Genomic DNA, 15,622 nt, shown 5'->3' on the forward strand with positions numbered 1-15,622 from the left:
AAGATACTGTTAAAGAAGACGAAAAAACAAGCCACAGACTGGAGAAAAAAGAAGCATAAAGGTTTTTACGGCTGCTTCATCTTCCAATAATGAATATTAAATCATTAGCCATGGTGATTGACTCAAAATCCATGCCCTGTCCCCCCCGAATTTTCACATTTCACACCCTGACACCCCACCATTCTCTATTGCAAACAAACTGGTGTATTCAGTTGTTGACCTTGTAGACTGAGCTGTGATGACCAGCCTCACAGCTGACCCAGAGACCCTCCATCCCTGAAGCCCTGCGACCTGACTCCTGCCTGGAGCCTCCCTACCGGGGTCCCTGCAGGGCCATGATAATTAGGTAGTTCTTCAGAGCCTGTTCTCAGCTCTGCAAGCCCTTTATACTTGGCGGCTACGGAAGAAGAACAACTTCGAGAAGGAGGAGAACTGCACGAGAAACTGCGTGGCTATTCTCCCCTTCTCTGGTAACACAGGGGGCAGGACAGGGTGGGAGGGGAAGGGCTGAGAAAAAGAGGTGGAGCTCAGGGGGCCACCCACCATTCACACCTGCACAGTGTCTTTCCTCCTCGCTGCCTCCCAGGAGAAGTGGCTCAGTGTCCTGTGAAACCGCACACTGAGCACATCCTCCACGGGCCAGCTTGGCAGAAGGTCACCCTAGAAGCCCCGTCATGATAATCTGAGCTTCCTCACATGCTCCCCTTTTCTCAGATGGGAACTCTGAGTCAGCCACCCTACAGAGCAGGTCTGCAGTGCTCCTGAGCTCCCCACCTAGGCTTGGAAAACTCACTTCCTTCTTGTTAATCATCCTGGTCCTGGGAGGATTGTGATTGCTCATTTCTGGGATGGTCTAGGACCTGTCAGTACATACAGTGTTCAGGCCTTGGACTTCAGTGATGTCAATCAGGGCTTCCCTGGTGGCGCAGTGGTTGAGAGTCCACCTGCCGATGCGGGGGACGCAGTTTCGTGCCCCGGTCCGGAAGGATCCCACATGCCGCGGAGCGGCTGGGCCCGTGAGCCATGGCCGCTGAGCCTGCGCGTCCGGAGCCTGTGCTCCGCAACGGGAGAGGCCGCAACAGTGAGAGGCCCGCGGACGGCAAAAAAAATTCCAGTTACACTAACTGGATTCTGTGGTTTGCCCCTAAGAACCTTCACCACTAGGATCCACGGAGATGCTGGTCCTTCGCACTCTTCTGCAGAGCAGCCGGCACCTCCCCTTTTCCTGTCCTCACACTGGGCCCTGCCAGGTATCGGAAGCACCCCCATTACAGCACCATCTACCTCTGAGTGGCCACCCCAAGCGACACTAAAACCCGGGTGAGAGACACCTCAGCATGAAAGCCTTCTTTCTTTCTGTCTTGGGCCAGGTCAAAGTTGGGTGCAGCTGGCGCTCCTGGACTCTCCGAAGGAGAAAGGAAGGAGCAGGAGACTCAGTTGTCCCCTTTTCTGAGGAACCTCCTTCCCTGAGGTCACGTGTGGGGAGGGGCTTCTTACTTCAGTTAAAGTAGGGCAACTACCCTTTAGTAAGCTCTGGCATGCGCCAGGCTCTGTGGTCGCATTTTGCCTGCATGATTTCATTTAATCATCCTAAGAGTCCTGGGAGGGAGGAAATGGGAGCACGGAGATGTCACTTAGCTAGAGGATTAGTTTCCTGGGGCTACTGTGGGAACCAAGGTGGAGGCCCTGGCTGTCACCTGAAGAGGTTAAGGCCAGCTTCCCTGAAGAGGCGATGTCCGAGCTGAGTTTGGAAGGGTGAGTTGGATTCTACCAGGTAGAGTGAGGGTGAAATGAGCTTTGAGGCAAGACAATGAGGTGGAGATGAGAACAAAGATTCTACTTCCATCCATGTCCCAGGTCGGAGTCTGTATCAATTTCCAGGTAGCCTTTGAGCATCACAAGGAGACCCCAACTTGTTCCTCGAAGTCCACCCAACCCTGAACACAGATGGACCTGGGAGTCCTCTCTGTACAGAGTAGGGGAGAGGAGTTACCTGGCAGGGTAGGGGAACCACGTTATTTACGTGGGAGCCCTGGCCCCAGAGCTTGCCATTCCTGCTCTCTTCTGCTAATCTCAGCTCCTCAGGGGAGCGAGGTAGTCGCCTTTATCGTCTCTCAGGAACAGACCCATCAGAGCTGAGTGACATAGGTGAGTGGGTGTTTGGACAGAGGAGAAATTTTGTGTTGGAAAATAAATCGGAGAAGGCTACTGAATAAGTGCTAAAATTTCATAGAAGACAGTTAGTCACCCAGCCGCAGTTCTTATACACCCCGCCATGGGGACCTCATTTTCTCTTGGGCATCAGGTGCCAGCTCACAGAATTCATCAATAGTACACTCTTCCCATTTAACCGTAAGAGTTACATGGAAAGGCCCTTAGGCCCTGGCTTTCCACACTGGTGCTCAGTCTTCTCCCAAGAAACCTTCTGACCAGTTCTACTGTCTTTGTCCCAAGAGAGCATACAGACTTTGGGAGATGGCAATCAAAAAGTAGCCCCCGCACACAAAGTGTCTTTCAATTCCTTGTGCAAAATTTTGTTAAGTCCCCTCCACAAGCTTTCAGATTCTCAGGACTCAATTTGAGGGAATCCATCTTTTTCACTCCCTACAATTTATACAGAGGCTAATAGGATGGTAGCTACCTTCATGAGGTGCTCGCTCACTGGGTTGAAGGAGAGAGGTTGGTGTAAGAATAGGAGGGTGGTCCGTAGGGTCAGAGCACCCAAGTCACCTTCCCAACTTCCCTCCCCCAGTTGGGCAAGAGCTGTGGCAATTGGTTATGTGGAAATATGAACAAACAGAAGAGGATGGCTGAGAGGCAGGGCAGGATGTAGATGGTGGACAGGGGTCCAAGACTAATGTAGGTATTTCCCAGGATGCACCGTATTTCAGTTTCATATTTGACCTTCCCAGCTGCAAGGCAGTGTGATAAATGACTTGTTCAGAATCTAGTGAGTCCTCAAAGGGAGGTGCCGGCTCTCCCAAGTACAGCCACCTCGACAGTGTTTCATGGTCCTGCCTCTGGGAAGATGTGGAATGGGGCACCTTTGGAGAACAGAGTCTGTCTTACTACATACAAGGAAGTTAAGGAATAGGGACCTCAAAAATCATAGCAGTTAAATAAATGAGGACATAGATGGTGTTCATTCTGTTACTCACTACCTCGTCCTCTTGGGCAAATTTCTCAATGTCTCTGAGTTTTACTTTCTTTCATTATAAAATAAGGATAATGCTTGTACCTGTCAATGTTTACAGCCACAGAGCACTAGAAACGCTCTTGTTTCTAGTTGAATGAGTTGGGCTTATTACTCACTACAGCAAGAAACAACAGTCACCCTTGGGAACCACACGGTGTCTCATTAAGAGAACGTTAGAAAGGACTTACAGGATGTGGGCTTGTGTTAGGTGATTTTAAGGAGGGTTTCAGCAAGCTGGCTTTGCTCTGGATGGATGCTGTCAGGAAGTGGGGAAGTTCTATGACTATCTTAACTGTAAGAAGGGACTAGATAAAGGCTAGAGCTATGTTCGGTAAAGAAGCAGCAGTCCTTCATATTAGGCAGGATAGGGGGATGCTTGGTCATTTTAGTGGCCTATATAATATAGCTCATTTTGTCTGTGTTCAAGCATGATTACAGGGTGTCCACTTTTTGTCTTAATCCATCATGGACACAGAATGACTTTGTCTGCTGTTAATGTTTTGCGAAATATTTATGTTCAGCAAGGGAACATAAGACCAACTGCGGTGCCAGGTCAGCTCTTGGAAGCCAGAGGTTGTTTCTCTTTCTTTGTCAACCTCATAGCATTATGGTGAGAATTAAAAGGATATGAGGGACTTCCCTGGCGGCCCAGTGGTTAGGACTCCACGCTTCCACTGCAGGGGGCAGAGGTTCGATCCCTGGTTGGGGAACTAAGATTCCACAAGCCGCGCAGTGCAGCCAAAAAATAAATAAAATTTTTAAATAAATAAAAGGATATTCGTAAAATGCTTTGCACAAGTGCCTGGCAGAGTAACCCCTCAATGAATGACAGTTCTGAAAACAGTAATAGTAATACTATTAATGATATGTTATTTAATTATTATTTAATTATTATTAATAATTATTAATTTATAACAGTTTAATGGGAAAGAACTTGGTACTAATTAGAAGACATTGGTTTCAGCAGCTCTGGATGATGCTGTGTGATCTTGGGAAAGTCCCTTCATCTCTCTGAGCCAAAGGTTCTTTCTTTGCAAAATAAAGAAAATTCTTCTCCCTTAAGAAATTCACAGTTTGTTTCTTTGTGAGGACTACATTGATCATGGTGCTGAAGTGCTTTGAACACACCACAGACCAAAGCACTTGCCTAAAAGCACGTAGGATTTTAGTTTCCTTGCCTTCTGACTGCTTTTTAAATGTGCCGTCCAGGGCTTCCCTGGTGGCACAGTGGTTGAGAGTCTGCCTGCCGAAGCAGGGGACACGGGTTTGTGCCCCGGTCCGGGAGGATCCCACATGCCGCGGAGCGGCTGGGTCTGTGAGCCATGGCCGCTGAGCCTGCGCGTCCAGAGCCTGTGCTCCGCAACGGGAGAGGCCACGACAGTGAGAGGCCCGCGTACCGCAAAAAAAAAAAAAAAAATGTGCCGTCCACTGCATTAAAGCAAGCAGTATATAGCATTGTGTTTGTAGTATCACCTTTCATAAACCCACCTCAGGAAGTTTCTCAGTGCCCAGGGAGTATCACAGTCTGCTTCCTAAAAAGGTCCCTTTCTTCTTCCAAGGTAACCTAAAGCCCTCTTGCTACAGAGGTAGATCTCAGCTAGGTCCAGTCCCTTGCCCACCCCACGCCCTTTATTTGACCCTCTGGTCTCTCAAAACTGTAGGCGGAAGCGGGGGCTTCTGCTGATTCTCTTTGGAATCAAGTAACCTGTTCCTCAGACATTAAGAACAATTCTTTAAGGAAGGCACTGCCTGCCCCCTGGTGGCAGCATCAGGAAGTGCGAGCTTCGCTGGAAGTTGCACATACCACCTCTACTGTGATATGGCAAAATTGAACTCCTAGGTTTTGGGTTTTAAAAGTGTGTCTGGGGAATTCCCTGGCGGTCCAGTGGTTAGGATTCTGCACTTCCAATGCAGGGGGCGTGGGTTCAATCCCTGGTCGGGGAACTAAGATTCCTGCAAGCTGCAGCGTAACCAATAAATAAATAAAAAATAAGTGTGTGTGTCCCTGTGTCTATGTGTGCCTTGGTTAATATAAACAATTAATATAAAATCTTTACGAAGCATCTGTAATACACAGGACAGACCCAGTCTCTGCTCTCATGAGTTCAGTTTACTAGAAATCGTGTGAGATATTTAAGAAGTGATTAATGAGAAATGCAATGTCCCTTAGTGAGAAGAAAGCACTGGGGTGTGATGGGAGAGTTAGAAGGGGACTTGGCTAAGTGTGGAGGTGGTGGGAGTTGGGATGGGAGGAATCCTCTGGAGGACTTGGAGCAGAGAAATATCGGGATCTGATTTACTTTTTAAGAGACCACTCACTGTCCAACAGGAGAAAGTATAACCCGCCAAGAATAGAGGAGGTCAGTCGGAGATGGAGATCGGAGATTATTCACCTAATGGAAAATGGTATAAGAGGACTGGATGATGTAACCAGGGAGCGTGCAGAATAACAATAATAGAGAGAATACAGCTCTGCTCTTGCCTCCCCATGTGACCCTGGAGGTGGGTCGACCCTGGAGGTGGGTCGACCCTGGAGGTGGGTCGACCCTGGAGGTGGGTCCGTTTACAAGGGAGGCTGGTGCCTGGTCCTGTGTAATAACGCAGATGAATAACAACCACTGTAAAAATCTGGTTTACAAGGATGCTCCTTCCTTACACAATTCTACGAAGCATTCCACACTAGTTCTTGGAGTACATACTGGCTGTGCGTGCACTCTGCCCCTGCCTGTCCTGTGCTGTGCTCCCTGGACTCGGGATGCCAATTCAGCCTCCGTTTTCTCCTCTATAAAGTGGGCATGATGAAATCTACCCTGCCCACCTCTCATGACTATATGGAGGATGAGATTAGATAAACCCTGGGAAGGGATGTTGAAGGGAGAAAGAGGGAGGTTCTTTCTTTCCTTCATTTCTCTTTTTTCTTCCTTTCAACTACTTTACATCACGGATTATATGTTTCTTTTAACTCTGTGTTTGGCATGTGCTCTTTATTTACTCATTATCAGATTTCATTGGAATCATTTGTCAGTTTCCTAGAATTTCATGTTTGATTCTTACTTTGTTTACTCTTAAAGCGCTAAATATTTATTACTGATCTCCATCCTAAGAGCACATAGACAACCTTATACTGACAGCTTTCTCAGGTATATATTTAATGGCTAGTTTTAGGAGAGAATTTGTTGCCACACACAACATCGAGCTTTCTTTCTTAGGAAGGAAGAAAGAGGAAAGACCGTTGGGAGAGTCTGTTACAGTTTCTCTCCCTGTGGAGACCAGGCAGAGAAACCATAACGCCTGACTTTCCCAGGCAAAGACAAAATACTTTCAGGCACCCTGAACTGCTGGGAGTGCAGGCACAAAGTGTCTTTGGTCCAGAACCTGAGCTGTCAGAGCATGAAGGTAGATGACATCCTTGGAGCCACTGGGATGAAGCAGGGCCAGGTAGACAGAGCTCAGAGCATCTACGGGGCATTTTGAAAATAGCTGTTGATCACGAGTTGGCGCCGTCTTGATGCTTTGAAAAAAAATTGTCTCCTAATCCATGTGGACTTTATGAGGGTAGAAGTAATTTTTTTTATTTATTTGTATTTTTATTTATGGCTGTGTTGGGTCTTCATTGCTGCGTGCCAGGTTTCTCTAGTTGCAGCCAGTGGGGCCTACTCTTCGTTGCAGTGCGTGGGCTTCTCATTGCGGTGGCTTCTCTTGTTGCGGAGCACAGGCTCTAGGCACACGGGCTCTGTAGTTGTGGCTCGCAGGCTCTAGAGCGCAGGCTCAGTAGTTGTGGCGCATGGGCTTAGTTGCTCCACAGCATGTGGGATCTTCCCAGACCACGGCTCGAACCCGTGTTCCCTGCATTGGCAGGCGGATTCTTAACCACTGCGTCACCAGAGAGGGTAGAAGTATTATTTCATGTTATTGATGAAGAAACTAAAGCTTAGAAGGATAAAATAACTTTGCCAAGGTCACTGAGCTAGGAAATGATAGAGCTGGGATTAACTTCTTTTCAAAGGTCACATAACCAATAATGGCAGGAGTTGGGATTCGAACTCAAGACTCTCTGACTTTAAAGACTGACCTCTAGGGCTTCCCTGGTGGCGCAGTGGTTGGGAGTCCGCCTGCCGATGCAGGGGACACGGGTTCGTGCCCCAGTCTGGGAGGATCCCACATGCCGCGGAGTGGCTGGGCCCGTGAGCCATGGCCGCTGGGCCTGCGCATCCGGAGCCTGTGCTCCGCAGCTGGAGAGGCCGCAGCAGTGAGAGGCCCGCGTACCGCAAAAAAACAAAAAAAGACTGACCTCTCAAAGAGGTTTGAGAGCAATGCCATCAGGACTCTGTAGATTCCCAAGGGGGACTCAAGCTACATCACATATGGATGGTCTCCTTTTCATAGTTTTTTGCACTGAGAGGATGTAGAAAACTTTTCTTCTGTGAAGACTTTGCATTTATGCCGTAGGACCCAACCTGTGAGTTAGAGGAGGATGAGGGCTGGGAAAGGATCCCTGGACTTGGAAATGAGGAACTTGACGGTGACCCTGGTAAAGGCATCAAATCTCCCTGGCTGTGAGCAACAGAAACTGAGTCTGGCTATATTGGAAGCAGAGGAGGAACTGGTTAGAATGGTGTGGGGATGTAGTGGACATCCATTCACTCTTCCTGCTTGTACCCTTAAGTGAGATCCTGTTGGAGTCTTTTGCTTGTAACCAATAGCACTGATTTAGTTTATCTCTTGGAACGGAAGGGAGTGCCGAAAAGAACCCAGCTTGGAAAGAATGGTAAACAAGGCAGAACCAAGGTCTTCTCAGGCCACCTCTGAATGAGCTCCATGCATTTTCAGGTTTCGTCATTCACTGCTCCAGATTAAAATTCCAAGGAGAGCATCTGATTGGCCACTCCTGGTCTGGGAGTAAGTCAGGAATTCTGATTGATGAGCCCTTCAACCCGCCTTGCTCTGGGTGGAGAAAGAGTCATCCCCCAAATCAAAAATCAGGCTACTGTTATCAGTAAAAGGACAAATGGATGCTAGGTGACAAAGCAGCAGAATAGCCCTTACACGCAGAGAGAGAGAGAGGTTTCCATGGAGAGAAGGGAGTTTGAATGGGTCAAAATTCCAAGTGAACAAAGCCCTATTGTATGGTAAAAGACACTGTGTTTTTCCTAAGGCTTTCTCAGATCTTCAATGTTCCCTTGATTACGATCACCTTAGAGTGGGCATGTCTGCAGCTGACTCATATCACCTCCATTACAAAACTTTCCTTCTTTCCTTTCTATCTCCTTTCCTCCTTTTCTTCATGATAAACATGATTTTACACTTAGGAAATCATGTTCAAACTTTTTGACGCATCACCTATGCTAATCTCAGATAGATGTGTGTATGTGTGTGTGTGTGTGTGTGTGTGTGTGTGTGTGTGTGTAGCATTTAAATAACCGGGACCACATGACTTGCTTTGGCAAGGTCTTCAGTCTGCTTTTCTGCCTTGTTTCCTCCAGTGAGTCGCTTTGCCTAGATGTACTTCAGTTTCTTCATCTGTAAAAATGGGAAAAATAACACCTAATGCATAAGATCGTTAAATAATAACAAGTTAACTTTTATTGAACACTTACTGTGAGCCCACGCCAGAGGTCACAATTTTAAACACCTTCCAAGTCAGATGAGCAATGAGGATGGAAGTACTTGGAGTGGGCATGGGGACAGGGGAGACAATAGGTTATGGTGGGGATTATGGAAACTGGAGAGATCGCTCCCCTTTATAACAAGAGAGCAGCTCTACTTAGCGTAGTTCATGGTTTTCAAAGTGTGGTCCCTTGAGTGGCACCATGAGCATCCCTGGAAAGCTATAAATGCAGATTCTCACGTTTCGCCCCAGTCCCACTGAATAAAAGCTCTGGGGGTGGGATTCTCGAAATCTGTGTTTTAGCAAGCCCTCTAAGTGATTTGATGCTGGCTGAGATATGAGACCCACTTCTCTAGTTGAACTTTGCCATGGGAGTTTGCATGACTGTGTTACCAAATTGTTTACTTTCTCCAACAGACGCTAGAAATTTACTTTTATGTGAAATCCCCCAATCTTAAATCTTGGCAAGCATTTCAAAATTTTTAAATGTACTATGTGGGCTAACATTACAATATTTTAGCCTGATTTCCAACCTCTGGTTTATGCTCTTCCCTTTAATCCTTAAAATAAGCTTACAAAACAGTTATCAGGGTACCACTTTTAAGGAAGAAGACGTAGGTCTGAAAAGTGAGGTGTTGCTCCAGGTCCCATAGATAGGAAGTAGCCAACCCCTGACCCGGATCTGAATGTATTTGGTTTTAAGGGTTCTGTTCTTTTTATTTTTTATGCAGAAGCAAAAATATGTGAATGTACCTGGCACAGAGCCTAGCATCACACAAAGCTAACAGGCTTTTGCTTGCCTCTGGCCACTGACCTAATAAACTTTCTTCTCCAACCTTCAGCCCTACCCTATCCTTCTGACTCAGACTAATTCACATTCCTGTAAGATAGAGTCAGCCTGCAGGGGGCCCAAGATTGCAGGGGAGGGGCGAGGCCAAGCAGTTTCCTGGCCTGGGGAGCTGGCTAGGTGGCAGGAGAAGGCTGTGGAGAGCAGTGCCTGAGGCTGAAGGTCCAGTAGGCAGCTGGGTCCACAGGCTAAGACCATTTGCTCATCAAAGTGTCCTCTGCTGCCCTAGACTGAGTTCCAGGAGCCGCCCTGGGCTGTGCCCCTACCTGGCTCCTGCGTCATGGCTGTGGACTGTTCCCTGTGCTCACAGTAAACAGCCCTGGCCCCTCCCAGCCAGCACCTGTCTCCAGTCCCCAACCTGAACATGGGAATTGGGGAGGCATTCTCGCCTCTTTTCCCCGGGACCCATCTGTGGGGACAGTGGCTGGATGTGCTTCTGTCACCAGCTCAGACTCACCTGTCATCCCAATGGTCACTGCCCCCGCCCCCTTGTGCCCTCCAGCAGCAAAGACCTCCTGGGGCTTAAGGACCTCAGAGTTTGGGTCAGGAAGGATGTTTGAAGGCTCTTCTTGCGGGGTAACTGTGTTTTGGCCTTTAGCAACCTGCACATTAAAGCTTGGTGTGTTCCCAGCAGTCTTCTTACTAGCAGGAGACACCAGTTTTGAAGTATTCACAGCCATTGAGCTACGACCTGTTATGCGCCAGAGCTGGGGTTCCAGTGTCAGTCAGTGTGTATCTAGCCCTGAAGGAGGGCACAGCTGTTCCATTCAGGAACACGCCATTTGTGTTCTCATGGGATTTTTATATTATCAGCATCTTTGGAGGTGGCAACGCAGCAGCTCAGAACAGGGAAGTGATTCACTCAAGGTCCCTCAGCTGGCAGGTGCTGGAGGTGGGTGGGAGTCAAACCCAGACCCCGTCACCCAAAGCCAGTGCCGAAGCCTCCTTTAATTCCTTTCTCTACACCAGCTGTGTGCTCTAGATGTGTCACGAAGAACGTACATTTATGACGGAATGGAAAAAATAAGGGCTTGGAGGGATGGCGACTTGGGATCAAACCTTGTCTCTACAGCTTCTCACGGGACCTTGGGTGGGAGGGTACCCCCTCTGCACATCCAGTCCATCCGTCAGGCACAGCTGATGGCAACAATATCTGTCTGTTCACAGGTGTCTGGGAAGATCCATGACTCCGTGAGACATTGGACACAGAGCTGCACACAGGGAGCCCTGAGAGAGTGTTGGTGTGGAAAAGAGAGGGAGAAACACACATGAAATGGCTCTAGATGTTAATAGGTGTTTCACCTTCCTTGGCCTCAGTTTCTTGTGTCCAGTCGGTTCATTCATGAATAATTTTTCCTGCAGCTCCTACTATGTGCTGTGTATCCCTACACAACAGCTCCACCACGAATCTCCAAAGAGCAATTTTCACTCTGATCTGCTGACCCCAAATCCACCCACTTCATCCACAGGCTCCTCCCTGTGGGTCCTGCCCTTTCCCCCTCCTTTACCGACAGCGGGCATTACCGGGAGACCCCTGAGTCTCAGAATGGGAACCCCTGAGTCTAGCCCTTGGCCTCCTGCTGCCCTGCCCACGGGCCCCAGGAGGGAGGTGGGGAAGCAGGAGCGGACAAGGGTCCAGCTGCAGCTGGTCGAGCTGCACCCGGTTCCTGGTTCCCACTGGGGCCAGAGTGACACCTGATCCTGGGGGATTGTGAAATGACAGGAGGTGGCAGCCTGCCCCAGGTGCCTGTTGAGTCCTCCACTCAAGCCAGCTGGGCCCCGCCAACACCTCACGCCTCCAGGCACAAGGTTAAACCTCCCATCCGGAGGTGCCTCACCCCTGCACCATGCCTGCCTGCGGCTACCTTGGTCACCTAGTTGCCACCCTCCTCCTTGGCCTGCTGCTGCCCCTCCCCCTCCTCTGGCCCCAGGTGAGTGGGGTGGGGAGAGGCCTGTTCCAAGAAGGGGCCGAACCAGGAGCGCCAGGAGGGAGCCAGCAGAGGCTTAGCCTCTCTGGGGACAGAGAAATGAAGATTCCTGGCGTGGAAATGGGGAGACCAATGAAGACTAAAATGCGGGGATCCCTGGTGCCTAAAGGGGGTGACCCTTGGACTGTCAGGTGTGAGGTCCAATGTGCTGGAGGTGGGGAGACCACTGAAAGCTGCAATTTGGGGAGAGACTCTGTGCTGAGGCTGGAGACACAGTGGTAGGAGAGGAACTCTGCCCAAGCTCCAAAGCTCAGCTGTGCGGTGTGGGTATCCGTGCGGGGGTCCCCTAGGGACTGAGGGCTCTGAAGCCAAGGGTTAGTTCACTCCAGCCCTCCCAAGTGTTGGGGACCCCTGCCTAGAGGTGGGGCTCTCTGAAGGCCGTAGGGGGTGCCAGGGCCAGAGACTGAGATTTCTGGGGAGAAATTGAGATTTCTCAATTCCTCCCGGGAGACTGAGATTTGGGACCGTCAGACAGGAGGCGGGCATCCTCTGAGAGCGGGACTGAGTCCCCCACTGCGCGTCCGCCTCCCAGGCACAGGAGCAGAGAAATCAGGCGTGTGCCCCGCGCTAGAGGCGGACCTGAACTGCACGCAGGAGTGCCTCTCGGATGGGGAATGCGCGGACAATCTCAAGTGCTGCCGGGCCGGCTGCGCCACCGTCTGCCAGATGCCCAATGGTAACCCCGGGGGACCCACGCGGGACGGGGGCTGGAGTGACTGCAGCTCCCGGTTCAGTAGCAGGGGTGCTCCCGACCCAGGAGTCCCTGGCCAGGTCAAGGCGGATGGAACCAGGTCTGGCCAGGGCTCTCCCTCCCACAGCCCCGAGACAAAGGCATCGCTGAAGCTCAGCAGGGGTAAAGAGAGGCATCCCCACTCCAGGCTGGATTCAGTGCTCTAGAGAAGGACCCACTTCGAGGACACACTGCGCGGACATTGTTCTCGGAGGTCAGGGGACCTCCCCAGCCAGCTGGAGCTGCAGGGCCGCCCTAGTGAGAGAGCTGGATCCCAAATCCTGGGGAGCACATCCTTATCAGCATTCTTCCCCTGGGGTCTCCCCCAGCCCTGGGGGTAAGACTTGGGGTGCCTGGCCTGGCAAGACTCCCTGGATTCCTCTGTCCAGATGGAAATAGACTTTACAGATTTAAGAGAGCATCTTAAAGATGTGGAGTGAACATCTGAGAGAGAAACGTTGTTGCCCAAAGCCACGCCGCCATCCCTGGCTGTAGGAGTCCAAGCCAGCAGGTGCAGCTTTTGCCTGAGTGGCTGAAGAAATCAGGATCCCTCCCTGAGCACCCCTTCCACTTCTTCATCTTTAAAACACTCTCTTCCACTCTAAGGATTGAGTGAGAGAAAGTATGTGAAGCTTGGGTGTCATGAAAAGTACCTGCTAGAGCTCAAGACTACCCAGCAGGCCATGGGAGCTCCCATCGGAGCAGGAAGGGGCCTTAGACAGCGTGGAATTCAAGCTTCTCATTTTTCAGAGGGAAAAACTGAGGACTAGAAGCTGGCATATGACTGGGGGTCCCAAGGTATTATGATCACTGTTCTTTATCCAAATACAGCCCCCGTGATGTTCCCACCTTGTGATTTCTCTGAAGATGCCCCCAGGGGCCTGAAAGGTTTGAAACTAGAGACTCAGTCACTTAAGCAGGGAGGTGGGAGGTGGAGGGACGACAGGCCCATCGGGGGCTCCTGGGTCTAGGGCCTCTAACCTGGACCAGAGGGAGGAGGACATTGGGAGAGAAAGGCAGACACATGAGAGAGGAGGGGGCAGAAAAGAGGAGTCTCTGCTGTTAGGGGGAGTCTCTGCTGTTCCCTGGTCTCAGATGGACAGACTGAGGCAGGAAGAGGGGCAGGAGCAGAGGGCCCCCTGAGCTAGAATCCTAGTTGTGCCGTCTGCTTGCTGTGGGTCCTGAGCAAGTCGCTTCACCTCTCTGAGCCTCTGCTTTCTCACTGGCAAAATGGGATGAGCATCCCAGATGTTGTAGGGTCGACATGAGGCTAAATGAAATCATACATGTGAAATGTCTCAGGAGAGAGCAGACCCTCCACACACAGTGGCTTGTTTTGTGGGTACCCCGCTCCTGAAGCCCTTCTGTCCGGGGGCAGCTCGGTATTGAGAGCTCCTGCCCTTCTCACGGGAAAGGGTGACTTTGTGCGAGGAAGACAGCCCCTCCCGCCCTCTGCAGCTCATCACCCAGCTGTGCGCCCGCTTGACACTTGGCTGGGCTTGCTCCTGGGGCTTCTGGGCATTGAGCCAGCTCCCTTCTCCTTGACCCTGGAAGTGGAGCGCAGGGTGTGTGTGTGTGTGTGTGTGTGTGTGTGTCTGTGTGTGTGTCTGTGTGTGTGTTAGTGGAAGAATGCGTGTCTGTGTGTGGATGAGTGATTGGGGTGGGAGGGCTTGGTGCTACATGGCTGTCACTGGGAGTGAATCTATGGGAGCGAGTGAAGGGACTGTGGGTGTGTAAGCCCTCACACGTGCACTGCACTTTTCCACTCACAAAGCAGCAGAGTGCGTGGTGCACAGATGCTGAAGCCAGATTCCTGGGTTCAAATCCTGTCTCCACCTTGTGTGACTTTAGGCAAATTACTTACTCTCTTCATGCCTTGGTTTCCTCATCTGTTACATAAGGAAATATTAACAATTCCTCTCCTTTTCTTTTAGGATTACTGTGAGAATTAGATGAGTTAATGTACATCAAATGCTATATGCCTGGCACATAGAAAAGGCTAAGTAAGTATTAACTGTTGTAATTATTACAACAAAGGACTTGACTGTGCAGGGAGAAGGAATATGTGTCTGTTGCCTCCACTGCTTCCACAGCAACCCCACGACATGGGCAGCGTGGATCTCATGTGGCACCTGAAGACACGGGGCTCTGGGACATTTCTGGCCCCAGGTCACAAAGTTAGGAAAAGGCAGAGCTGGGACTCAAGCTGGGGTCCAATAATCTCAAAACTGTTGGTGGAGAGAGCAGAGGGGAGAGATTTGCAGGCAATCTTCTTACTCCCCTGCAATCCGTTCAAGTAGGCAGCCCTTCTGTTTGTGAAACCAGGTGAAGGGCGGTGGGAGGTCATCCTCTGAAGCGTTCATCTCCCCGCTTCCCCTCTGCCCGCGCCCCTTACTCCTTTTTCTACCCAGAAAAGCAGGGTTCTTGCTCCAAGCTGGACATCGCCTGCCCCCAGCTCAGCCTCTGCCTGAACCATTGCCAGGTAAACAGCACGTGTCTGGCCAGTTGAGATGCTGCCACAATGTTTGTGGGAAGGTGTCCTGTGTCACACCTGTCTTCTGAGGTTGCTGGGGGTGGGGGGAAGCACACTGATACCCAGATGTGATGACACCTGCAGGGGGTCGAAAAGGAGAACCTGAGCTAACACACTGCTGTTTATGTATCTGCCCATTGATTTACTTTCATCCGCTCAACGACTCTTCACTGAGTCTCTATCACTTGCCATGCACGGCTCTAGGTGTTAAGATGTTCTGTGAGTGAACAAATCAGACAGAAAGTTCTCTCTAGGCAGTTTATGCACTACTGGACAATAAACAAAATAAATAAGCAAGTATATTCTGTGGATGTTAGAGGGAGATCAGGGTCCTGGAGAAAAAAGAAAACAGAAAGGGCATAAGGAGTACTAGGGTGGAGGAAGGGGGCAGGGAATGGTGTTGCAGTTTCTACCTGGGACCACGAGTGAGGGCACCACCAAGAAGGCAGCTTGTGAACAGAGAGTGGTGCAAATGCCAGGGGGAGACATGAGGCCATCAGGGGAGAGTGTTACAGCCTGAGGGGGCAGCAGGTGCAAAGTGGGAGCATCTCTGGTAAGTTTCAGGAAAAGCCAGAAGGCTGGCTTTCTTTTGCTAGAATAATTGTGGACATGTCCACTGAATTCTGCCTGTCTTCTGAGGTTGCTATGAAATGGCCTAAATATTTTTCTCCCTTCGAGGTTACTTCTTTGTACCGGAATGCCTAAAACCTCCTTGCTTAT

General features: G+C 50.2%; 1 pseudogene across 1 annotated transcript; it reads left to right on the top strand.

Annotated features, from left to right (window-relative positions):
• Positions 1 to 1,732: 1,732 nt before the first annotated feature.
• On the top strand, positions 1,733 to 14,931 carry LOC309832775 (WAP four-disulfide core domain protein 2-like; annotated as a pseudogene). The gene is made up of 4 exons: positions 1,733 to 1,755; positions 2,078 to 2,148; positions 12,172 to 12,315; positions 14,781 to 14,931. The product of its transcript is annotated as a WAP four-disulfide core domain protein 2-like (transcript).
• The last annotated feature ends 691 nt before the right edge of the window (positions 14,932 to 15,622 follow it).

This window comes from Grampus griseus (genome assembly GCF_964374135.1).
Source record: "Grampus griseus genome assembly, chromosome: 14".
Taxonomy (NCBI): domain Eukaryota; kingdom Metazoa; phylum Chordata; class Mammalia; order Artiodactyla; family Delphinidae; genus Grampus; species Grampus griseus.